Source organism: Amblyomma maculatum, chromosome 4 (assembly GCF_055883805.1).
Source record: "Amblyomma maculatum isolate TAMU_Amacu chromosome 4, ASM5588380v1, whole genome shotgun sequence".
Taxonomy (NCBI): Eukaryota; Metazoa; Arthropoda; class Arachnida; order Ixodida; family Ixodidae; genus Amblyomma; species Amblyomma maculatum.
This window is the reverse complement of record NC_139347.1, coordinates 180,278,896-180,304,895: the sequence shown is the minus strand read 5'-3', so window position 1 is coordinate 180,304,895 and position 26,000 is coordinate 180,278,896. Positions and strand designations below refer to the sequence as shown.

The window sequence follows — 26,000 nt, the reverse complement described above, 5'->3', positions numbered from 1 at the left end:
TGTTTTTTTTTATTCTTAACTGCCGCAAACACAGCCGAAACAGAGGCAGGAAGTGGCGCTATGGCAACGGTTACACTATAAAATTTTCATCACCGCATTCATTTCCTGCCTTCAGTAAGTTATACTATCTTCAAGTTTCGTTCACAGTGTAACCGTTGCCATACCGTCACTTCCTGGCTCTGTTCACGGTTGGTTTTGCGGCAAATTAGAACCAAAAACATTTTGTAATGCGCCAGAGTTTGTATATATTCCATGAATTGAAATGTGATACAACAGGATTATATTTAGACGAAATTGCTAGTGTAAAGCGGGACCAACAAAAACGGGACGCTGAGAGATACAGGCGTGCCAGAGTTCGATCTCGCACGAATCGTGCTTTGCACTGCTAGAATCCTACGCGGCAAGCTTTACTAAACGAACACCGTAAAGCTACTGCCAAGCTGAAAGCGTAAATGTCCAATGGAACCCGCTCCTGCTACTCGTAACTCGGACCTACTAAGTACCTTTACAGCTCTTAAAACTCATTTTTTAAATAATGAATGTGCTGTTATCAATCGCCCTGTCACGTTGGAAGAACTAGAACAAGCAATTAATCAAATACCTCTCTACAAAACACCTGACCCTGATGGCATCTCATACAAATTTTACAAAGCTTTTAAATCTTTCCTGAACCTGTTTTAATTCCAAACAGCACAGATAAAGAAAACTTGCGCTCAGTGGATAGCTACAGGCCAATCACGTTGGCAAATGTGGACTACAAAATTTTCGCGAATGTTCTGTCAATTCGTCGACATGCGATGGCGGTTCTGATTGGCCCTCTGATATGTGGTTTAAAGGGCCGCTTCCATACAAAGTAACATACATATTGAAAGTACAATCTTCGAATCTTGCTCTGGCTATTATAAACAGCTTGCTCTACTCCAGATTGACCTTGCCAAGACGTTTGAGCGTGTCCGGTATTCGCTCCTCTTTTCTGTTCTCGAGCATGCCAATGTTGGATCAACCAAAAAGGGGTGCGACTTTGGTTCGACAACTGTTTCACTCGTTTGATGTCTCCTCTCAGAGCCTGTGCCAATTCGATCGTCCCTGAGGCAGGGCTGTTCGATGTCGCCGCTACTGTTTGGCCTCTACCCAAAGCCACTTTGTTTGAGTGTATTGCGAAATAACAATATCCGTGGTAATGTTCCCTTTTGTAATGAAGTAAAAGTGCTTGCGTACGCCGATGATTTCGCATTCTTCGGCATTGATAAGCCCCGTATTGACAAAACTATAACCGCTATTGAGCAGTTTGCATCGTTTCTGGCGCTAAAATGAATGGCTCTAGAAGTTCGGGTCCGTAGCTCGGTTCATGGGGATCAATGCCGGCTCATTATGCTGGGCTTGAATGGTCTCGTGTCCCCTCTAAACAACTTGGAGTTCCCCTTCATGCACACAAGTCTAATGGGCGTTACTGCAGAAAGCGGATCCCGGTCCTTCAAAGCTATGCTCAGACATTTGTTCCACACCATCTATCAATTTTTTGTCGAGCGCAAGCCGGAAACATGTTTGTGTCAACATATTATGCTTTGCAGGCACTTCATTACGCGAGGCACTTCATCCAAAGATTTCACCGAACGTTTGAGACATTCATGTGGTCCTCCTGTTTCAAGCAGATGGGGCGTTATAACCTATTAGGGCCTGTTTCTGCTGGCAGGCTAGGCTTGACCCATCTCTATGTCAGACAGTTACTCATTCCTTCTTCTGCACCCGTTCAATTATCAGAGTATCCCGGCAAACCAACTTTAAAAAACCTTGTTCTTAACTTAGGAATCTGTTCCAATTTTACCGATCAGCCTTTATTATTTGCTTTTATGGAAGAAGTCTACAATTCAGTGCATTTTGTAGCAGTGCGCTTTTCATACGAGTACTTATTCTCTGCTTCGCGAAAAAATCTACGCAAGAAATTAATATATATGCTGTTACTGCCACCCTTATATCGTTTTCTCTATTCGAACGGTGTCGGGAATGATGTAAGGAGAACAGTACGTAAAATGAGATTTTGCCTTGTACTAAGGCGCCTTCCTTTGAATTTCATGCCGAAATTCTACCTGTTAAAGTGTGGCTTCACAAAAAAAAATATTTGTTTACTCTGCTAATTGTCGGCTATGCGACACACCTGAAGCCATCGAACACTCTTTTATTGCCTGCAAAGATGTGTTATTATTTTGGGTCGTTCTACAAAGAGCACTCAAGAAAGACTTTGTATTCGTCATTGTGTCAAATGGCCACCCAACATGACCATGAATCCTTTGGCATGATTTCCTCCGTTGACTGCACAGCCTGTGGGAACCTCACATGTTGGACCAAAATGCTTAGCCTTTAGTTTCCCCTAGTACTCATTTCGGCCAGGTGGCGCACCAGCTGACAGGCACTTATCAAGCTGGTGACTATAAGCCGCACTGGCTACCATTAATGATGTGTTGTTTTATGTGCCACCATTTTAGTACAGTTGTGTTAAGACGTGTTTTAGTTGTGTGGTGCTCTATATTTCAGTTGAACTTGTTCGGCTACAGGCTGACTACGTTGTAAATAATGCACGTAGATCTCAGTGCCATGCACACGCGTGCAATAAGCACAATGCAGAAAAAAAATACCGGACGTGGCGCAATTAGATAAAGCGCTCTGATGGAGATCCAAGGGATAAGTTTCGATTCCAGGTGGAGATAGGAGATTATTTTATTTATGGAGCTGGTTACGAGGGACAACGCCGATGGTGGCGCCACGGAACGCAGAAACCAGCGCCACAGAGCTGCGCTATAAAAAAATTAAACATGATATACGTAGCGAAAAGCAGTGACCGTACGTCGGAATCAGAAGTTAATTTATCCAGTCTTCTGCGCCGTTCGTCAGCAGCTAAGCTCTCCTGGGCTTCCATGTCGAGCGCGTCCAAGTTCACGGGCGTTCTAATAATAATAATATTAATTGGTTCACAGGAAGGGAAAGGCGCAGTATCTGTCACACTTGCTCTGTGGACAACTGATCCGAGCCGTAAGGGAAGTGAGGAAGGTGGGAGTGAAAGTGGAAAGAGAGAAAGGGGAGCCGTAGTGAAGTTCTACGGAGTAATTTCGACCACCTGGGGATTTTGAACATGAGCTGACATCGAACAGCACACGGACGCCACTTCGTTTCGCCTCCATCGAAACGCAGCCGCCGCGGTCGGGATCGAACCCGGGTACTCCGGCACAGTAGTCGGGCGTCTTACCACTGCACCACCGTGGCATACCTCGTTTACAGGAAAGGAAAGGCGCCGCATCTGTCCCTCGCGGAAAGTCAGAAACGCCGCCCGGCGGCGTTGGAGCGCACTCGTTTCTTACTCGTTCCCGCTTGGTCCTCATAGCTGACGGCAGATAGGTGACGTCACATCCTTGACGTCACCCTAATTGAGTGACTATTTTAGTCTTCGGTACTTAAATTTGCGCGTCAATCGCAGTATCGATCACGCGCGGAATCCCGCGATCGTCCTCACGGTACTCAAGCGGAATTACGAGCAGCGCTTCACGACTCGCGGCGTGGACCAATCACACTGGCAAATGTGCGAATTACAAGATTTTCGCCAAAATCGGTTTGGTTTGGTTGGTTTGTGAGGCTTAACGTCCCAAAGCAACTCAGGCTATGAGAGACGCCGTAGTGGAGGACTCCGGAAATTTCGACCACCTGGGGTTCTTTAACGTGCACTGACAACGCACAGCACACGGGCGCCTTGCTTTTCGCCTCCATCGAAAAGCTGCCGCCGAGGCCGGGATTCGATCCCGCGTCCTTGGGAACAGTAGTCGAGCGCCGTAACCACTGCGCCACCCCGGCGGGGTTTTTCGCCAAAATCTTATCAAATCGCCTACAGTTCGCAATGTCGGTTCTCATTGGCCCTCACCAGACGTGCGGCTTGAGGGGCCGCGCCATTCAATATAATGTATATATTGCACACGCAATCCTCGAATCGTGCTCCTGCTCTCATGAGCAGGTTGCTTTACTTCAGGACGACCTCACTAAAGCATTTGATCGAGCATTTGTCATTACTTCATAATGTTCACAGATTTCTGTCCGCACTCCGTGTCCGCATACCACGTCCGCAGGCCACGCCAGCAGACCGTGTCCGCAGACCGTGTCCGCAGCAGTTGTAATTGAGAAGCGGTAGAATTTAATGAGTGGTGACAATCGATAGAGGCTGACGTAATGTGTCCGAAAAATAGTTAATTATATGCGATTATTTAGAATAACTGGTCCACATGAAGGAAAGGCGCAGTATCTGTCACAGTTATGTGGACACCTGAACCGCGCCGTATGGGAAGGGAGGAAGGTGGGAGTGAAAGCGGAAAAAGAGAAAGGGCTGCCTTAGTGGAGAGGTAAAGGATATGATTCATGCAACCGGAAGTACAACCGAAAAAGGAAATAAGAAGCGATTGGCGTGCAATTTGAAAATAGCAAAGACTAAAATGGGTATACAAGAATTGAATTAAGTAACTAGAAGCAACCAGAAGAAACCGACAGGCGGTCCGCGTGTGCTATTTCGCACAATAACGGCCGATCGCCCGCGACAGCCGTCAGTGTTTTGTACGGTGCGCGAGTGCGTGCGTTGTGAACAGTTGCCTGGACGCAGAGCTATTGCGGAGGCCCGCCGGATGTGCCGAGTGCTCAGTGACCTAAGACAATTGCGGGTGGGCCTCAAGCAAACTACTGTATACTGTACCATAGTGTATATATTGCTTTTGTTTTAGAGCGCAGCTCTTTGGCGTCCGTTCCTGGGTTTGGCGTCGGCGTCGGCCTCGTAACCAGCTCCGCCCCCCTTTCATCCCCTCAGCGCTAGCAGCGACCGACTGATACCGCTGGATGCCGCTGACGCCGCTAGAGAGTCAAGATAACGTGACTGCATAGAACACCGTTGCCGCCATGCAGAAAGAGGAGGGGAGGGTCCCCCCCCCGCATCGGCGGCGTTGTCCCTGAAACCAACTAGCTGGGGTTGACTCACTATCGGCGTCAGCAGCATCAGTCAGTCGCTGCTATCTCTTCCCTCCTCTCTTTATCGCGTTGTCCGCTTGCTGCGCGCGCTTCTGCCCCCATCGTTTGCCGCTGGGTGTACACGCCGCCCCCCTCCCCCCACTTCCTGCGAGTCTCCGGTTGTCAAAGCGCCGGCTCGAACTTAATTCCTTTCTTCGCGAGCTCTAAAAAATTCTGTGATAGCGCATACATGTGTTGCTCGATTTCTTTGCCTCAATCTATTGAAAAGGTGAAACAGCTTATTTGCTGCGCTCAAATTTCGCATTAGGAAGTAACGTAATCGTCGGTAATTTTTTACTACCCTTTTCTTTCTCCCTATCGCTCACCTCTTTGATTTCCTCTACCTTTTCCTCGCTATCCCTTTATTTCCGCCGCCCCAGTTCAGGTGCTTCAGATATAAGATAGCAGATACCGGGACTGGCAAACAACTTTTCTTTCCTTTTGTATATACAATAAAAAACCACTACCACCACCACTTTCAAATTGCGCGCCAATCCCTTTCTTTGCCCTTTTTTCGGCTCTACTTCCAGTTGCATGACGTCACATCCTGACGTCATATCCACTTCCAGCACCCCTTTCTCTCTTTCCGCGTTCACTCCCTCCTTGCTCCCTTCCCTTACACGTGGTTCAGGTTTCCCCAGCCCCGCCGGGGTGGTGCAGTGGTAAGACGCCCGACTACTGTGCCGGAGTACCCGGGTTCGAACCCAACCTCGGCGGCTGTGTTACGATGGAGGCGAAACGAAGAGGCGTCCGTGTGCTGTGCGATGTCAGCGCACGTTAAAGATCCCCAGGTGGTCGAAATTACCCCGTAGCCCTCCACTACAGCTCCTCTTTCTCTCTTTTCACTTTCACTGCCACCTTCCTCCCTTCCCATACGGCGCGGTTGAGGTGTCCACACAAAACAAGTGAGACAGTTACCGCGTCTTTCCCTTCCTATAAATCAAACAGGTTTCCACAGAACGTGTGTGGCAGATCTGCGCCTTTCCTTTCCTGCGACCCAGTTATTCTAATTACCTAATTATCTTATTGGCCTAATTATTTTTCGCCAACAACATTACGTCATCCTCTATCGATTGACACCAATCGTTAACCTCTATCGCTTCTCAATTACATCTGCTGCCGACACTATTTTGCGGACACGGCCTGCGGACACGGTCAGTGGACACGCCCTACGGACACGGCCTGCGGACACGGTCAGTGGACACGGTCTGCGGACAGAAATCTGTGAACATAGCGAAGTAATGCTTTCGCATTAATAAAGTAACATCTTGCTACGTGCCGTGCTTGCCTCCATGTTCACACTGCGCAGTTGCTAGTACGACACGTCAGACCACTCCAGAATGACAAGGGAGCCGGGTCCTTCTACTGTCTCGGCCAAAGTGCGCTTTGTCGAGCGGGCCGAGTTGGAACTGGAGAGAAGATAAACGTGAACTCATTGCCTAACGTGTGTATATCCTACAGCGTAACCAAGTCGAAACTTAGAGCAACAAAAAAGAAATATCGACCAACAGCTAAACCGAATTGAACCGCGCTTTCGCACGTTTAACTCGGATCACCCTTAGTTGAAAAACAGCAAATTTTCATTTTACTGCGCGACGTATGCTGCCTTGCCCATATGTTTTATACCTAGAGGACAAGCCTTCATTTCTCCCATAAAGTGCTTTGTATCTGGGTCAAGTTATGATAAGAGCCAGATGCTTTAGAAGAACCAAAATGCGAGACGCCCTTGCTCACAGCTTAATAAAAATTTGACTCTCTGAGATCATACTCTAAAGAAACTGGTGCAAATTTTCGAGTTTTTAGACATAGCGGAAACTATGTGGCGCGTATGTATTGGGTCTCAACTAATCGCTACAAAACATCTTATTGCGGTTTTCGTGTCAAGAATACATTTTGCACGCGTTGCTTAATCTGTATAACAATCATCAGCAGAACATGGACCACTCTACAAAACATACTCATCTAACGCGACTAGGAAAGCAGCTCGCAGCCAAGCCACACCATCGAGTAGAAGCACGTAATTGTTAATTGTTGTAATTGTTAAACTGATTGATTTGGAGCTTCGAAAGCAAAGCGTTCATTTGCCTTCATTGAACGCAAACTGGTAGTTAGCCGAGCTGTGCAGACGTGCGCCGCATGGGCTCTGGCCTCGCGACCTTTTTGTGAAGTTCTGCGACTCCAATGTGCCAGGACAACGCTCGTGTTACGGGATAAGGAAGGCGACACAAGGTCGGATACGTTACCTAAATGGGTGAGTTGGCCAGCTGGCCCTGTGATTTGATTGTGCGTCCAAACCACCATTCTTGGCTCGCGTCACTGCGAGGACACTTGCGCGTCCGGCGCTCGCTGGCGCGTTCTCGCAATGCCAGGTGCCAAGCGGCTGAAGCCTTTTACGTTTTTCGGCCGTGTGCCGCAAGGCACCACAACACTAGAACTGACGAGGATCCTAGTGAAACGTTTTTCGAAAACGGGACTTGGTGGCGTTCAAGATTTCACAGGTGGGAAGTTCGAGATTTTCCTGAAGACTCGGGCTGCTGTTGAGAGATTCCTTAAGGATCCCGTCGTAGATGTTAAGGGAACTGCGGTGACTATTGAGTATCGGGGAACGCGCGCGAAGCTGGTGCGCGTCCTTGGCTACTCATCGGAATACCATAACGTCGAGTTGGCAAGTGCACTGCAGCCCTATGGAAAAATTGACGCGAGACCGTCCCCGGTTTCCCGTTCGTCCCCCGGGTTCGAACCCGACCACGGCGGCTGCGTTTCGATGAAGGTGAAACGAAGTGGCGTCCGTGTGCTGTGCGATGTCAGCGCACGTTAAAGATCCCCAGGTGGTCGAAATTACTCCGCAGCCCTCCACTACGGCTCCCCTTTCTGTCTATCCACTTTCACTCCCACTTTCATCCCTTCCCTTACGGCGCGGTGCAGGTGTCCACAGAGCAAGTGTGACAGATACTGCGCCTTTCCCTTCCTATGAACCAACCAACCACGGGGATCCGACGGATCAAGATAGAAATGAAATCTGAGATTCCAAACTTCCTGGATGTGATTGATACAACGATCCAGTGCGAGTATGAAGGAGTCAAGAGGGCATGTCGCAAGTGCGGATACAACGGCCACATGGGAGCGAGTTGCAACACGCCACAGTTCGAGCGTTGCGGCGCGTATGGACATGAAATGTGTAGTGCCCTATGCCCTAAGTGTGGTGAGGGCCACGCTGTAAAGGCGTGTAAGAAGAGGACATTTGCGTCTGTGTTAGGGAATGAAGACGTGAACAGCCAGCCGATTATTGGGAGCAGCCCGCACCCGCACTCACGCTGAAAACCTATCAAACACGAAAGAAACCGAGACGCAGGGTGACGCGTCTACAAACGCCATCACCAAGGAAGATAGCAGGGAGGCGACGGCCGCGGCCGCGCCATCTGAAGAATTCGAGGACAAGACGGCAGAAGTTGTCTATGAAGACCACGAGGTGCCCCCAACGTCCGCTGCCGGAAATGCGGTTACGGACATTGCCGCACCCTCTACAGCGCCCGAATAGAACCCCGAAAAGAAAACTGAAACGACATTACCAGGTGCCCTGAGTGGCCGCCACGGTAGAAGAAGAGTGTGCAGCCGGCGTCGCTGCCGCAACAAAGGACCGATCGGTTGAAACAGAAGATGAAGGGAGGGACATGGATACGACCACAGCCAGAACCACCTACTGCCACAGCGCGCCCCAAATGCAAGCGCAGTCCCAGAAAGAAGAAAACCAAAACATCAGCGCCATCAACATCATCGGAATCTTCCGCCGACGCGCCGTTCACGAAGCGTGCGTTTCTGAAAAGCCCTCCACCAGAGAGCAGCTGTGACACCGAAACAGAAATGCCGAACTAACCTCCCTGTCACATTTGCAACACAACGAATCGTTATTGCTACTCGGACACCTCGGACAACATCTACGAGAGCGATTCGACAGCGGCGTCACCTTCCTCTTCTCCTTCTGCTCATGACACCGCTTACGCCTCATGAGGTGGTCGTGCATTCCCTCCCTTCCTTTCTTTCGCTACATCCTGGCCTTTTCCTTCGTTCTCGCAAAGCTAAATATTCGCGGCTTTACCAAAGCCGCGAAACAAGCTGAAACAATAGACAGCCCACGCCAAAAAGATCGACATCCTCGCACTTCAAGAAACGTATATTCACCGGCAAGAACAAATTGAAAATTTTGACCTCCGTTTCAGCACAAAATCCTATTGGAGTTTCGGAAGGAAGGGTTCAGGGGGAGTTGCGCTCATCTTCCTGAGACGCCGGCCTGTCAGTTCTACGCCATGATAGGCACAACGCAGGACGCTTTGTCTCGATTGACCTTAACAATGGCATGCGCATCATTAATGTATATGCCTCATGCCGTTTTGGACAGCGAGAATTTTTGTAGGGGCTAAAAGAGAGATTTATTGGCCCAGCCAAAATAGTGTTATATGGCGATTTTAACTGGGTCCTCTTCAAGGAACACCGCCGCTCTCTTCGAGGTACACCGCGGCGGCTTGGACGAGACCGCAATGGCGCACAGGCCTTGCGTGATCTGGTGGAGGCGTCAGACTTAACCGATGCTTGGCGCGCACAACAACCTGGTCGCGCCGACATGACCTGGTCTAGCCATGGTCTCGAAAGTCATATTGGCCGCGTCTATGTCTCTGCTAGCGTAGCTGGTTCCCTGCACTCTGTGTGGGTATTCCCCAATGCCCTAAGTGATCACAGGGTGCTTATCACGCACTTGTGTGCGGCTGATATTACTCCACGAGAAAAGGGTTGCTGGAAATTAAACACGCGACTTCTGGATGACGAGCGTGTCCAGCAGGAAGTCGTCAAAAGTATAAAGCGTTACGTCTCCCCTAACATGGATGCAGAAAGCTGGGATAATATGAAAACCTCCATCAAGATTTTCCTCCAAGAGTGGGGGGAGAAGATGGCGCGGGAAGAGAGAAGAAATCCGGATAGTCTCGGATGCCATCATCGCGCTATCGGCCCCATTTTCTCAGGGACCGAGCATCCCCGCGGCGTTGGCCACCCTGCGTAAGGATCTCTATCGTCTTGCAAATCGGCGCTGGGGCAGACTTCGCGCAACAGCACGCGCTGAATGATGGGAAACCGAGGGATGGTGTTCCCGCCATCTGCTACGCCGTCGCCTTGCTAGAAAGAACGAAACCCTCTCTGCAGTCAAAGATCCACTCACCGGCCATATTGTTCCGAACCCTGAGCAGGTATTGAGTTTAGCATGCGATTTCTACATCGAACTTTAGGCTGCTCAGCCCTGCACCTCCACATCGTTCCAGCTGCAGGCAGCAACTGGCGCACCTAACCTGGACGACACATGGCTGTCGTCTGAAGAGCTACACACAGCCCTAAATCAGATGAAGCCAAACAGAAGCCCGGGTATGGACAGACTTCCGCCAGCCTTTTACATAAAGCTTTGGCCGTCGGTAAAGACTGCTTTCACCGACTTAGCAAACGATGCCCTAGAGCGAGAGGAACTAACTCCAAGTATGAACGAAGGCCTCATCACAATCCTGTGCAAGGACACCTCCAGGAGCAGCGACCTTAAAGCTTGGAGGCCAATAACCCTTCTAAATACGGACTACAAGGCAATTGCCAAGTGTCTCTCCTTGCACCTGACGCCTGCTCTATAGTCAATAGTAGGCCCGCACCAGGCTTGCTATGTCCCAGGCCGCTCGGTAGAACTCCATGGAATGGCTCTGAGAGACATTTTGACATGGATGGAATCGCGCAGCCTCAGTGGCTTTCTCTGCTCCCTGGACCAAGAGAAGGCATTCGACCGCCTCAGTCACGAGTACCTGTTTAGGACACTTGAGCTCGCGCGCATTCCCGTACAATACATTATTATGTGCAAGGCGCTTTACGCGGCACCACAAGCAGCACTCATTGTACAGGGGCGCCTCTCAATGCCCTTCCCCGTGGAAAGGGGTGTCCGACAAGGTTGCCCCTCTCCCCGTTGCTCTATGTCATAGCGATTGAACCCCTCCTGCAAAGGATTGTAAGAGATGGTGGCATCCGCAAAACACCATTGCCAGCGGGCCCTCCCTGCACTCCAGTGTTCGCCTACGCGGATGAAGTTCCTGTGCTGGTGCCAGACACCACATCAGTAGAGTGACTACCTGAACTAACTACGGAGTACTGCCAAGCGAGTGGAGCTCGCCTCAATCCAAAGAAGTCCACTGTTATGGCCTTGAACACGACCCCCTCCCCTACCGCTATCCAATCGATCTCTGTTAGCCGTGAGACATGAATTCTCGGATATTTCTTTGATTCCGCTGGACCAGCGCCTAGAAATTGGAATAGGGCTGAAGAGCAACTAAGCATCAAAACCCACAATCTTGGTGCTTTAAAATGTCCCCTGACTGCGCAGGCCACCATCATCACGGCAATGCTGATTTCTACCCTCAGCTTTGTGGCCAGCATTCTTGATATCCTCCCAGACAAGAAAACACAGCTCCAGAAACATATATACCGCTTTTTGTGGCAGGGAGCCCCCGATAAGGTAAAGCGAGCCATTGTCTGCCTGCCCAGATTCAAAGGTGGCTTGGGGCTGCCCGATCTGAATGTTCTCGCAAGGGCTCTGCACATCAAATGGACATTCAGAACCGTCGAATGCGACATGCCTTTAACAAAAACGAATGCTTCGTACTATCTGTCGAGACGGCTGCGAGCATTCACTGAGAAGGCCCTACACCACAACACCTCGCATGCAGGGTCACCCCTATCATTTTACCGAACCGCAGCCTCGAACTTGAAGTACCTGAAAGAAACCTCGTCTGATGTTGACCCACGAACCATGCACCTGAAAGATATCAATATGATCACCCGTCCGCTCCCTGCCCACCTATCAAGCTACATGCTACGTGCAGAAAGACCCAGTTGGCAGTACGTACCCGCCACTTCCTCGATGTATGCCGAGCCTCCCGGATGTGGAGGTTCGCAAGAGGCATCATACCAATCAGAAGGCGTGCCTTCGTCCCTGCGACGTTGGAAATTATTGACCTGTGTTCCTTCTGCTTGGCCCGAGAGACAGTGGAGTACATTTTACTTGACTGCCTAATTCCCGCAGCACTCCTAAATCATCTCAGAGATATGTTCGGCCTCCCCGGGATCCCATACCCCACTGTGCGCTACTTCAACTCGCTTCCAAAGGAAGGGCGCAAGCAGTTTGTCTTGACACTGGCAGAAGTAAACTATCATGTGTGGTTGGCCCGCTGCAAAGCGGCCTACTCGAACAAGACTCCGAGCCTCCATGAATTGAAGGCCAAAATAAGATAAGAATTCTGGTTCCACCTAGACAGAGAGAGGTGCCACTTAGGGAGAAAGTTTTTTGAAGAATGGGGACACCCCATGTTGATCTTTAAAGAAGAAAATGGAAAACTAGTAGTGAGATATTAGAAGACTTGCTCGCGTCAGGCTTCGACCCACCGGGGTGGTGCGGACGTGGTGCATATGCACTGCGACCCCGCCCCGGTGGGAATAGGCAGGATTGCATGAGCCCCTTGGCTGGGAAAAACCCATTCCCCGAAACAAACAAAAAAAAACCCAAACCTTATGGTGCGGGAGGCCTTGCCTGGGGTAGCCGTAGGATGATGGTCGCAGGTTGAGGTCTGTGCCCTCACAGGAGGATTGCACTATAGTGCATCCTTCCTTCCATCTGACAAGGCAAGCGGCTCACAGCAAATTGTCCCTCAAATATATGATTTAGTTTGGTTTATGGTGTTTAAGCCACAAAACGACTTAGGCTATGAGAGACGTCGTAGTGGAGGCTCCAGAAATTTAGACCACCTGGGATACTTTAACGTGCCCTGACATCGCACAGCACATGGGAGCCTTGCTCTTTGCCTCCATCGAAAAGCGGCCGCCGAGGCCGGGATTCAGTTCCGCATCCTTGAAAACAGTAGTCGAGCGCCGTAACCCCTGCGCCACCCTGGCAGGGCCCCTCAATTATATGAACCGTCTAGAACTATTTTTGAAGCTAGAAACTTAAAACCTAGTTTGGACACATTCTTTAACATACAAAGGGCATCAGCGAATTGTGAAATTTTTTAAACAGTTGTGAGGGTTTATATGCCTTGAATCTAGTGAGAGTGAGAGCTGTGGGCCGCACCATTAACCCATGTAACATCGAATTTGCAATGGGCAATTTATTCATTATTTTAAGGTAAAAGCATTTCTTGGGTCGTGATCAAAAGCTCACGTGCACGAGATTCCGCGAGATGTGTTCACCTGCCACCTGCAATCCCACACTTGAACGATCACCAAGGAACGTCACCCGACAGGAGAGACGGTGTACCGTCCAATCTCGCACTTGTGAGAGATATTGCTTCTTTCCCGTTAACCAATTATATATAGCGCTGCAACGAACGCACGGCAAGAAAAGGAAAATTTTACTGTGCGGCACGAGCCCCGGCCATGCTAGCAAAGGCTTACAAGCAGCGAGCAATATACAGTGTGCAGCAGCAACACTCGTGCTTTCGCATTTCTCCAGTGCAGGTTTTGCAGTGCTCTCCGATTTTGCAACGAGAGCTACATTACCTGCAGTCTCGCCGTTTCGCTGTGGTTCTCGCTTCGCCAGTTCTACGCATGCGTGAGGACCGATTGACGTCAGAGCTGCACAGCTGCCGTCGCGGCTTTAGTGCGACGCGTCGACAGCGGAGCCGACGCTGCTCGACTGCGACCATTGCCTCCAGAGGAGGCGATGCTTCGACCAAGGCGTTCCGCTGTCTACTGCGCATGTGCGCGTCATCGAGGAGTCTCGCATGCGCAAGATAAAGAAAGGATTGTATAAAGAGTGGACACTTGACAAAATCTGGCCCCAGGAAATGATCCATTACTGATAACTTTAATTCAGCGTCACGAAATGGATGGCACCTCCAGCACTGGTGGCGGGAGCGCGTACCGCCGGCGCCGACCAAAGCAGACTCCGGAGATCAAGGCCGTCTACGCGGCCTGCGTTTTGTTCACGAAGACGGACTGCGTATTTTTACAGCTTTCTTGGCCTTCGAAGTGCAACAACTGCAGTTTGTCAGGACGGCAATGGGAGGAACATTATTTTGCCACAAAACGCTGCATTTCAAGCAGTTTAGGCTGACCGCTCAGCTCGTGAACAGGCGCCGGTGCGCACGCCATTTCTTAGCCAGTTCGTAACACCCCGGGAGTTTCCAGCAAAGGCAAGATGGGAAACGTTTTCTGCTTGCAAACTACGCTGCATTTCAAGCAGTTTACCTCAGCACGCTGAATGGCGCGGTTGTAAACGGAAGGCCCATGTACTCGCTTATGACGCAACAAGGCGAGCCCGTTTGGTGCGCAGTTAAGAGCGAACCCACGCCTGATGCTCCTTGCTTGGTTTACCTACGGCACGTTTTACGTGTTGGGGCATTTTTTACGGCCTTCACCAGTGCACAATATATTTTAGGTGGTATGTGTTGGCAGGGTGAAATTTGAACATCGAAAAAGTATGCTAATGTGTTAAATACGAGCGTTCTCGCATAGTACATACGGGACCGTTATTGTTAATACGGTGGGGAAAAAAGGTAACGCGCTAAAAGTAGAAAAACTAGACACTTCTGTGTCGAAGACTCATCTACGACATTAAACCCTCCTTGCACATGCGCGCCAAGTGGATGAGCTTGAAAAATAAGCATAGGAAACGCCGACATCTTTCTAAAAAGCGTGATACTAAAAATGTGGCGCCCCGTTAACACAGTCCTCTTCTTTTCTGAAAACATGCATTCCAACTACGCAATTATTTTTATTGTTCTTAATGCACACCATGAACGTCTGTTTGGTAGCCACCGTGTTCCCGCACATGTATCAGACATCTTTATTAAATGAAACGCGTATTCGGCTGCCAATTCAACTTTTAAAACTAAAGATTAACATTAGTAAATGGAACAATGCTCGAAAATTACTGGTAGGGACCTTCACCGGGAAGCTTCAAATGTGCAATTTACTTCGATATCCACACGAGGTTCGATAAATCTTATTGACCACATTCGTAATTACAATCCTTTACAGCTTTCTCACCTTTAACCTGTTTACACAGTTTTGGTTTTAAAAGGTGTATCACGATGACAAATACTTATACTGTAAATTTTCCAGCTCATTCTAGGATACGGCAGTCTCAACTGCGCGCCCTGGTAAAACAACTGCAACTAGGTCCGGACCAATATTCCGCATCCCACGAGTAAATAGATTTCAGCTTTCACTTTCGGCTTATCATTTCACGTGACTTAATGTACACACAGGTATTTCTACAACGATATAAGAAACGCCAGAGTATGAAAGCTTCCAATTCAACAGACCAGATCGAATTGGCCGAGATATCAAAGCTAATCAATAAGCGCAAGGCGGCCGATATAAGGAAGTATAACATGGAGAAAATTGAGCATGCTGTAATTAATTGGGAAACTCTTAAAGCGGTAAAGAAGAAATTGGGCAAAGGCAAAAACCAGATGTATGCGATAAGGGACAAGGCGGGCAACGTCATCACTAATATGGACAAGATAGTCAAAGTAGCCGAGGAGTTCTATACAGATCTCTACAGTAGCCAAAGTAGTCAGGACAGTAATGAGATTGGCGGCAGGGAAAAACAGTCAGACGCTCCACCAGTAACGAAGGACGAGGTCAAGAAAGCATTAGAAACTATGAAAAGGGGGGAAATCAGCTGGAGAGGATCAGATAACTACAAATTTGTTAAGGACGGGGGGGGGGGGGGGGGGATATCGTGCTAGAAAAACTGGCCACCCTGTATACGCAGTGCCTGGTGTCATCGATGGTACCGGAGCCATGGAAGAATGCCAACATTATCCTCATTCACAAGAAAAGGGACTCTAAGGACCTTAAAAATTACAGACCAATCAGCTTACTGTCTGTTACGTATAAGGTATGTTCTAAGGTAATCGCTAATAGAATCAGGACAACCTTAGACTGCAATCAAGCAAAGGATCAAGCAGGGTTTCGGAAACGGTACTCTACTATCGATCATATCCATACCATCAATCAGGCGATAGAAAAATGCTCGAAATATAACCAGCCCTTATACATAGCATTCATTGATTACAAAAAAGCATTTGACTCAGTTGAAACCTCCGCGGTGATGCAGGCATTGCGAAATCAGGGGATAGACGAGCCGTACGTGAAATTGCTGGAAGATATATATAGTGGCTCCACAGCAACCATAGTTCTGCATAAAGAAAGCAACAAAATTCCCACGAAGAAAGGTGTTAGGCAAGGAGACAATCTCCCCAGTATAATTAACAGCTTGTTTAGGGAAAGTATTCAAAGACTTGGAATGGGAGCAGTTAGGGATAAGGGTAGATGGAGAATACCTCAGTAATCTGCGATTTGCTGATGACATTGCCTTGCTAAGCAACTCGGGGGATCAGCTGCAAATAATGATTGATGACCTAGACAGGAAAAGTAGAAACGTAGGCTTGAAAATCAATATGCCGAAGACTAAAGTAATGTTCAACAGCCACGGGAAGGATCAGCAGTTTACATTAGGTAGCGAAATACTGGAAGTAGTAGGCGAATATGTCTACGTAGGACAGGTAGTAACCGCAGATCCGGACCATGAAAAGGAAATAACAAGAATACTAAAATTGGAATGGAGCGCATTTGGCAAGCACTCACAGATTATGACTAGCAGCTTATCGGTATCGCTCAAGAGGAAAGTATACAACAGCTGCATCTTGCCTGTACTCACCTATAGGGCTGAAACGTGGAGGCTAACCAAGAGAGTTCTACTTAAGTTGAGGACAACCCAGAGGGCTATGGAACGAAAAATGGTAGGGGTAACATTAAGAGATAGAAAGCGTGCAGAGTGGGTCAGAGAAATAACTCAAGTTACCGACATTCTAGTGGAAATGAAGAAGAAGAAATGGACATGGGCAGGACATGTAGTGCAAAGAGAGGATAACCGATGGTCGCTGAGGGTAACAAACTGGATTCCAAGGGAAGGAAAGCGTAGCAGGGGCGGCAGAAAGTTAGGTGGGCGGATGAGATTAGGAAGTTCGTAGGGGTCAAGTGGATGCAGCTAGCACAGAACCGGGTTAATTGGAGAAATATGAGAGAGGCCTTCCCCCTGCAGTGGGTATAATCGGCTGATGATGGTGATGATGATGATGATGATGATGATGATAATTGTTAATCTGGTTTCCGATTGAGAAAGGAGTGAGACAAGGCTCCATACTGTCGCCTGCCTATTTAACCTATATGCTGAGTGCATCATGAGGAAGGCGGTCTGGACGATTCTTCAGCTGGAGTGAAGATTGCTGGGAAACGTATCAACAACCTTAGATATGCGGATGATACCACTTTAATGGCAGAAAGTGAAGTGGAACTGAAGAGACTTCTGATGCGCGTACAAGAAGATAGTGAGAAGTTTGGGCTTAAACTGAACATTAAAAAGACAAAGATCATGGCGTCTTGCCCCATCAAGTCCTGGAGCATCAAGGGACAAGAAGTGGAAGCTGTGACAGATTTTCTCTTCTTGGGCTCCAAGATTACCCCAGAAGGAGACTGCAGCCATGAAATTAGGAGACGCCTGCTTCTGGGAAAGAGAGTCATGGCTAGCCTTGACCGCCTAGTAAAGAGCAGAGACATTACACTGCCAACCAAAATCCGTATAACTCGTGCTATGGTCTTTCCAGTTGTGATGTATGGATGCGAGAGTTGGACTGTGAAGAAGGCCGACCGTCGAAGAATTGACGCGTTTGAGTTGTGGTGCTGGCGGAGAATCTTGAGAGTTCCTTGGACGGCCAGAAGATCAAATCAGTCGATATTGTCGACCATAAACCCTGGCTGCTCATTGGAGGGTCACATTCTAAAGTTAAAGCTCAGCTGCTTTGATCATCTGATGAGAAGAGAGGAGTCGCTGGAGAAAGATTTCATGTTGGGAAAGATTGAGGGTCACCGAAGAAAGGGTAGGCAGCGAACGTGATGGTTAGATGGCATCCTCGAGGCGCTGCAGATGGAGTTATGTGATGTTAGGAAGATAGTGAGAGGCCGGAAAGCGTGGCGTGATATGGTCCATAAGGTCACGAAGAGCCGGACACGACTGAACGACTGAACTGAACTGATAATTGTTATTCAACCTGAAAAATGTGTGAATAAGCATGAAATAAACTTAACAGGGCATACTCTGGGGCCAGTTGGTCGGATCGGAAGACTTGTCCCGACGAACCTACCGACGTTCTGCGAACGCATGGTTTCCGCTGAAATTTCTGCAGCCGCCGACAGTTGTGGCATGGCCGCACTCGTGGAAACAGGCGCCGATTTCTCAGTCATGAACAGCCAGCTAGCCACGACACTCCGTAAGGTTCTGGCGCCTTAGTCTGAACCAATGATGCGCACCGCCGGTGGCGATGTGATGACGCCGATTGACGTGTGCACTTGCCACAAAGATCCGCGGTTTTAAATTCACGGGCACCTTTGCCGTATTACAACAGTGCTCAAAAGACGTGATTTTCGGCATGGATTTTCCTCAAGAGTATGGTGCAGTTATAGACCTTCAAGACCCCATGGTATCGTTTTAAACCCAGCAAGCCGTGGATATCAACACAAACTTCCGGAAAACAATATTGCGCATATATGACCACCGAATAACGATCCCTGCGCGCGCAAGTTCGTCACAGTCGTGTGTGATCACAGCACCGGCACGCGCGGCATTGCTGAAGCGAACATGTCACTGCTTCTCACTCGACAAGTACATGTAGCTTCGAGACTTGCCGAGCTTGTCCATAGGCAAGCCGAAGTCTTAGTTAGAAGCTTCAAGTATGAACCCCACCATTTGGCGGCTAACATGACGGGCGCTTATTTCGAAGAACTTGGGGAGTGTACAGCCCAATGCGCTTTATCCAACACGTCAGAGCTCGACGATGCTACGCCTACGGCCATTAAGACCGATGTGAACCTGCATCTCTTGGCCAGTGCGCCGAAGCGCTGTTTGAAGAACTTTGTCAATTTCTTCCGCGACTGTTTTGCGTCAGCCTCCAAAGTCGACAGACACCAACCACACCAATGACCAACGAACACTATGTCAGCGTCCTTACGAAGTGTCTTAAAAAGAATCTCATTCCATTCGCCGCCAAACAACAGAAATGCTCCAGGACGACGTTATCCAACCGTCTACACGCCCGTAGGCTTCACCTGTTGTCCTCACTATGAAAAAGGATGGAACCTTAAGATCCTGCGCGGATTACATACGCCTCAACAACGTCACGAAAAAAGATATGTACCCCTAGCGCACATCGACGACTCTCTCGACCAGCTTGGCAATGCCACTTAATTTTTCGTCACTTAACCTCCACAGTGGGCATTGGCAAATAAAGGTTGGCAAGCGAGACCGTGAGAAAACAGCATTTATTACGCCAGACGGTTTGTATGCGTTTAAGGTGCTCCCGTTTGCCCTGTGCTCACCCCTTGCCACGTTCAAACGAAGTCTGGACACCGTCCCATGGCACGAAGTGGCGGTCGTGTATCGTACATCTCGTCGACGGGATTTTCTTGAACACGTTCGACACGCGCCTGCAACGTTTGGGCTCTACTTTCGAGGTTGTACGATCTGTCGGTCCCTCTCTCAAACCCGACAAAAGCCACTTTGCGTTTAATGAGCTGACGTTTCTCGGCCACATTGTCAGCGCTCGAGGCCTTATCCCGAACCCATAAAAGACGGTCGTTGTAGCTGAATTCCTCAAGCCAACGGATAAGCAGAGCTTGAGTCGATTTCTCGGCCTCTGCGCCTACTATCGGAGGTTTGTCCACAATTTCTTCAATATAGCTGAGCCTCTGACCCGCCTGACAAAAGACGCCGAACCGTTCTTTTGAGGCCACGGCCAGGAAAAAGCCTTCACGGAACTCAAGTCCCATCTCCAATGTACGCCTATATGCTTGGCCACAGACGAAGAGGCCAACACAAAACTGCACACTGATGCCAGGAACTTTGGCATCAGTGCGGTTCTTGTTAGGATGATGCAGAACGCGTAATTGCTTACGTCAGTCGCACTTTGTCCCGTTCCTAAGTTAATTATTTAACTACAGAAAAGGAGTACTTCGCTGTTGTGTGGGCAGTCATGAAGTTTTGACCTCACTTGTACGGCCGCCAGTTTCGCCTCGTGAGCGACCATCAATCACTGTGTTGGCTGGCAAACCTGAAAGTTCCATCAGGGCGCTTGCTAGATGGAGCCTCCGGTTGCAAGAATTTGACATTAATATCATGCACAAGTCCGGCCAGATACCACGATGCTAACTGTGCCTCGCGCCCCTATTGCCTACCACACAGACGGCTACGATGATTATTCTGATTTCCTTGGTGTTTATCACGACGTCCACATTCGCCTGAAAGCAGCGGGCCGCCTCCAAACTTCTGCTCCTCATCCAATACCTCGAAGGAATCGTACCATATCCTCCTCAGCTCTTCAGGCGTGGGCTGTCGTCCTTTTGCTTGCGAGACGGTGTGGTTTACAGGAACTACGGTCCATTAGAAACTGCCCATCTGCTTGTATTATCTACAACGCTTCATGACGAAGTTCTTCGTGCGTGCCACGACGACCGTTCTTCCGGCCGTTTCGGTTTTTTCCGCACATTGGCATGGATATGCCGAAAGTAGTACCAGCTGCCGTTCATCTCTACTTCTGTCCCTGCCATGGGTGCCAGTGACGGAAGACACCACAGACTAAACCAGCTGAGCTCCAGCAGTCTATCGATCTCCCGAAATTCCCATTTCAACTGGTCGGTATAGGCTTGCTCGGCCCGTTCCCGGAGTCCTCCATGAGTGACAGGTATATAGTGGTTGCCCCTCATTATCTCAGCTGCTACTGTGAGACCAAAGCCATTCCCCTTGGTACCGAAGCCAAATTTGCCCATTTCTTTATCCATTGCGTTTCGTCAAGGCGTCATTACAGTAGTCTTAACTGTCAGCGGAACCTCCTTTACGTAGGCAATCATGAATGAGGCCCTTCGACTCAGTGGCACCACCCATCGCAAGGCAACAGCCTACCATCGTCAAACCAACAGACTTACTGAGCGGCTTAACAAAGCAACTGCCGATATGATTTGCCTGTATGTAGCCGATGATCACGGGTACCGGGACCGAATACCATCGTACGTCACGTTCGCATACAACACTGCGCTCCACGAAACTACATTTCGCTTGGGCCATGGACGCGAAGCCTTGACTATGCTGGTTGCCACGCTTCTTCCGCATAGTGCTCCCTCCATTATAGTAGGCGCTGGCCAATTCATTGGTGATGTAGAAGCCGCGCGCCAACAGCGAACTCGGCACCAAGAAGAGCACTACGCCCAGCGCTACAATCTGCGCCACAAATAGGTGACTTACACACCTGGCGACCAAGTCTCAGTGTGGAGCTCGATCTGTTTTCGAGGGTGCTCTGAAAAGCTTCTTCGGCGTTACTTTGGCCCTATACGAGGAGCTCCGCCGCCTCAGCGCTGTGAACTACGAGGTACTCCCACAAGCCATTGTTCGCTCCTCTCAACAGCCGAAGTCTGATGTAGTTAACTTCGCGTGAATGAAGCCGTATTATAACCGTCGAACACTTTCTAGGCTCCAAACCAGAGCCAGAGACTCGTCCGTATAACTTTCCCCGCTTATCCATCGCTCCCCTACGTATCCGACATCGGGTGCCTCTTGGAAGGGAGGTGGCAGTGCCACACCGCTTTCCCTATTCTGACGACACAAAGTGGCCGAATCATATATTGGCGGCACGTGGCCGAGCCTCGTCTTCATATTTCTCTAGCTTCGCCTCATTAAAAGACCAGCTGGGTTGTCCTGCTGCTTGCCACGTTTGTAGGTGACAATATTAAAAATAAACTACCAATCATTAGTTAACAAGGGGCCCTATTCCATAAAATCCTATGTTCTGTTTCATTTGGTCGGGCGTAAGCTTGAGGGCAGCATCAGACGAAAGCCGAGAGCGGCCAGTCAGATAAAACACGGCTTGTAACGCTATCGGCGTTATCTATCGTCCTTCGCTGAAGGCGCCGGCTACATCATGTTCCAACTGCTGAGGTGCGGTCTCTAACTAGCAGATTAACCGGGCGCCCCTCTACTGAAAGTCGGTGTTTGGTCGCCGAAGGACAGTGACTAATGCCATAGCACCATATGGATCCTAAATATAAACTTATGGGATAAGGCCCCAGCTTACCAGTTAAACACTATTCCCTTGCTTTCTCTTCTTCGTGAAACTGGAACTATTGTGCCGCACCAGCCTCCTTGATATCTGAAAAGACATATCTTTAAGAATTAATGTCGGGATACCTTGAAGCTCTTGTCATCTAACGTTCTTCAGCGAAGCCTCGTGATGAGTGTTCCGCAGTGTTCATTTGTAAGGTTGGTTGATGTGGTATGGTGTAGAAGGTTTAAACGTCCCAAAGCAACTCGGGCTATAAGAGACGACGTAGTGGCTGGCTCCGGAAATTTCGACCACCTGTGGTTCTTAAATGTGTACTGTTATCGCACAGCACATGGACGCCTTGCTTTTCGCCTCCATCGAAAAACGGCTGCCATGGCCGAGATTCGATTCCGCATGCCTGGGAACAGCATTCTAGAGCCCTAACCACAGCAGCGGGTTCATTGCTAAAGGGGTCACGAAGATACGTTATGCTGTAGTTGTCCACGACAAGTCAAATGGTTCCCAAATGTTCACCGAGGCTCTACGGGTTTCGTTTAGAATGTCATCTTCTAGCAATCGATAATTTGTATAAGTACAAAGATATTACATACAGTGTTGAATCTTTAGCTCATGTAAATTTTTTGCACCTCTTGATACTGAACTTATCTCTGGCAATAGGCCTATATGGGAATATATGCTTGATAATTTAGACAAGAGCATCTTGCACTGACAAAACTTGTCACTTCGTTAAGATTTTCATGATTTCTCCCCGTAATCAACGAGGCGCCGCATATCCATAACCAAATAGGCACGAAAACAAAGCTACAGATGATTTTCAGCGCTGCGAGGGGCATCAGTGGTCCCCGGTGAAAACTGCATTTTCCTATTTTTCTTAAATTAAAACTGAGAGAAGAATGCTCGTTGACTCTCCCATAGAGTCGCCGCACTGTAGCATCACGCGTAATTTGTTGCTAACCGCATCTCCGTTGGTATTATACTCAAGTCTCCACTGAAGCGATTTATGTTCTTCCGAACGCAAGACCTTTCTTTTGTGCAGACACTGATCAATGACCATTGTACGAAACCAAACTTCAGCAATAGGATCCAGTACAAGGCGTGTTGCATGCTTTTGAGGGCATCTTATTGATGAGTGGCTTTCTCCGCCCACAGCACTCCCGTACACACGTCATTGCACACATGCTAAGGCCATTATTTGTTCTCAATATGTTCAGTTTGTCTCTCATTTCCCGAGCAATGGGATATTAGACGGGCATAATAGTGCCATTAGTTCTATGGGTACACATCGTTACTACAACTAACATCGTAACCTTTCAGAAGCGCCTGCATAGTTGTGATTTCAGTCTCTTCACCGCGACTGCAGCTTTGTTGCTACAAGTTCGCTTTGGTACACATGGTGACGGATACGTTAGTAAATGAGCGCCGTAAAATTCTCGCACATTGGGCTAACGCAGAGACAATAGAGAGCTTTAGTTTAGTGTTAGCGTAAGTAGCGGTGTTAACGGAAATAAAGTTAGCGTTCCGCAAAAGACTCACCATCAGAGCTAGTTTTATTTATTTATTTATTTATTTATTTATTTATTTATTTATTTATTTATTTATTTATTTATTTATTTATTTATTTATTTATTTATTTATTTATTTATTTATTTATTTATTTATTTATTTATTTATTTATTTATTTATTTATTTATCTATTTATTTATTCATTTATTCATTTATTTATTTATTTATTTATTTATTTATTTATTTATTTATTTATTTATTTATTTATTTATTTATTTATTTATTTATTTATTTATTCATATACCCTCAGCAAGAGTACGCAAACATGAGGTATCAGCGTTTGAGGATATATTCGAAGTGGTTGCCAGCGCCGCCTGGTAAGAGAAATGTTCAGTGAAATGAAACAAGGTGTAGGTTGAGTCGCAGGCAGCCGAGGCAATCTACTTTGAAGCCGCGAGCAAAGCGAAACGTTTAGAAGCAGACGAACCTGGAAGGGCACGCCTTCTGCTTTGGAAGCAGACGTGCGAAACGTTTGAAGCAGGTGAACGTCTACTTCTACAGGTGCTACAGACGTTCTTCTGCTTCTAAACGTTCCGCACATCTGCTTACAAAGCACAGACGGCGTGCCCTTCCAGCGCTGCGCTAGTGAACTGCACATTCTTCAAGCGTTTTTCAACTATACCGTCGAGCGTCTTGGATGAATCGCGATATCTGTCGGTGTTGACATGGGTGGAGTACGAAGAACTGTATCTAGGACCGCGTAAGTCAGCACGAGCTCGCGAGCTCGCTCGCGCTGACTTATTTGAAACCGACAGTTTGGACTTCTCGCTGCAAAGCAGAAGTGAGCTTACTATATGCCGCTACCGCTCGAAGAATGGTCAGTGGGTGTATCTGCTGTGGAGTCTATGCTGTTCAGATTGGCGTTCCGATTCGAAAAGAGGATTTTGAGCAACTGTACAAGTGGCTTGCTGTGCCAGACACTTTCACCAGCGCCCAAGCTGTTAATGTCCCTGGTCAACACTATTGCACTAAGACGGCTTTCGTATTCCAACCGCTGGTGCGATTTGGAACCTATCTTTGGTCTGCATTCATCAGTGATGTCCAACGTCATTGTTCAAACTACTGTGTTGGTAGTTTTCTGCACCTGTTTAGCGATGTCAATAATCACAGCTGGCTGGCGGAAACAACAATCATAGTGTGCTGACGGAGAAATTCGCAACAGTGAGTATTCACACAATTCATTTTTTTTTTTTTTTTACTGTACGTCGCTTACGTTTTGAATCAAAGCTAATACCACGTGAAAAGTAGCTATGCGCGGACCACGATTGTTAAGCAGCGGTTGTTCGGATGCTCGAAACAGATACAGGCTCCGCACATCTCGCAGAAGTGCGACGTTGTCATGAGCAGTGAAACGTACATGCATATTTCCGTTACACAGTGCTTCGACTCTGGCGTTGGATATTTTGATTATGGCGATTGTCGTCTGCTCTCTTCTGCTCTGAGGATTTATGGATGTATGCTACAAAAACCCCGCTTGCATGTCCTTTTGAAGTGAGACTTTGAACATATAAGAAGTGCATTGCAAACTTCACAGCCCTCAATACGTTCTCGTAAATTAAAGTTATATAGCAGCCAAAATTAGCAGTAAAATATAGTAACCACCGAAACGAGACTTTAAACCAATTCGCTGCGTTCAGAGCGGTTGCATCGTCGTAGGCGACCCTACTAGGCCTAGGAGCATCAGATTCCACACCGAATTTTAACGACAAAGTTTTTGTACACTCTGCACATCGTCGTCGAAGCAAGATTAGTGAAAGCGAAAAACGACAGTATCAGCAGTTGCCCATAAACGTGCCAACCGGAACTGCAAGCGGACGGCTGCCTGATCGAAGAACGCCGCCATGTTTTCAAGCTAAATGCGCAAAAGACGCGCGCTAACTTCTCAAACCTGCGTGCACGCGCTAGCGCTATTTTGCTGTTAGCATTCAGCGCATGCGCATTTCCGACCTGCTATTTAGCTAATCACGGAATCGCCGCAAAGCCCGCTAAACTAAATCTCTCTAATAACTATTGCGTGTTCCTCCCCCTGTCCAGGCACCTGCTGCGCTTTTTGTTCTTCCGCGCATACAGGCAACGTTTCATGGCTCCCATAGACAGTCCTTTGAAAATTCCTATAGCGTGCAGAAAATTAAGGACTGGAACAAATTCAACGCGAAGTTCATGTGCCCTTACGTTTTTATGCGCCAATATAAGCCTTTCCTGTGCATAGAAAGTGCGCTG

General features: G+C 48.3%; 1 protein-coding gene across 1 annotated transcript in view; it reads right to left on the bottom strand.

Moving 5' to 3' along the window:
• LOC146193755 (uncharacterized) overlaps positions 1-26,000 on the bottom strand; it is an 81,137-nt gene that overhangs the window by 6,728 nt on the left and 48,409 nt on the right. The window lies entirely within an intron of this gene.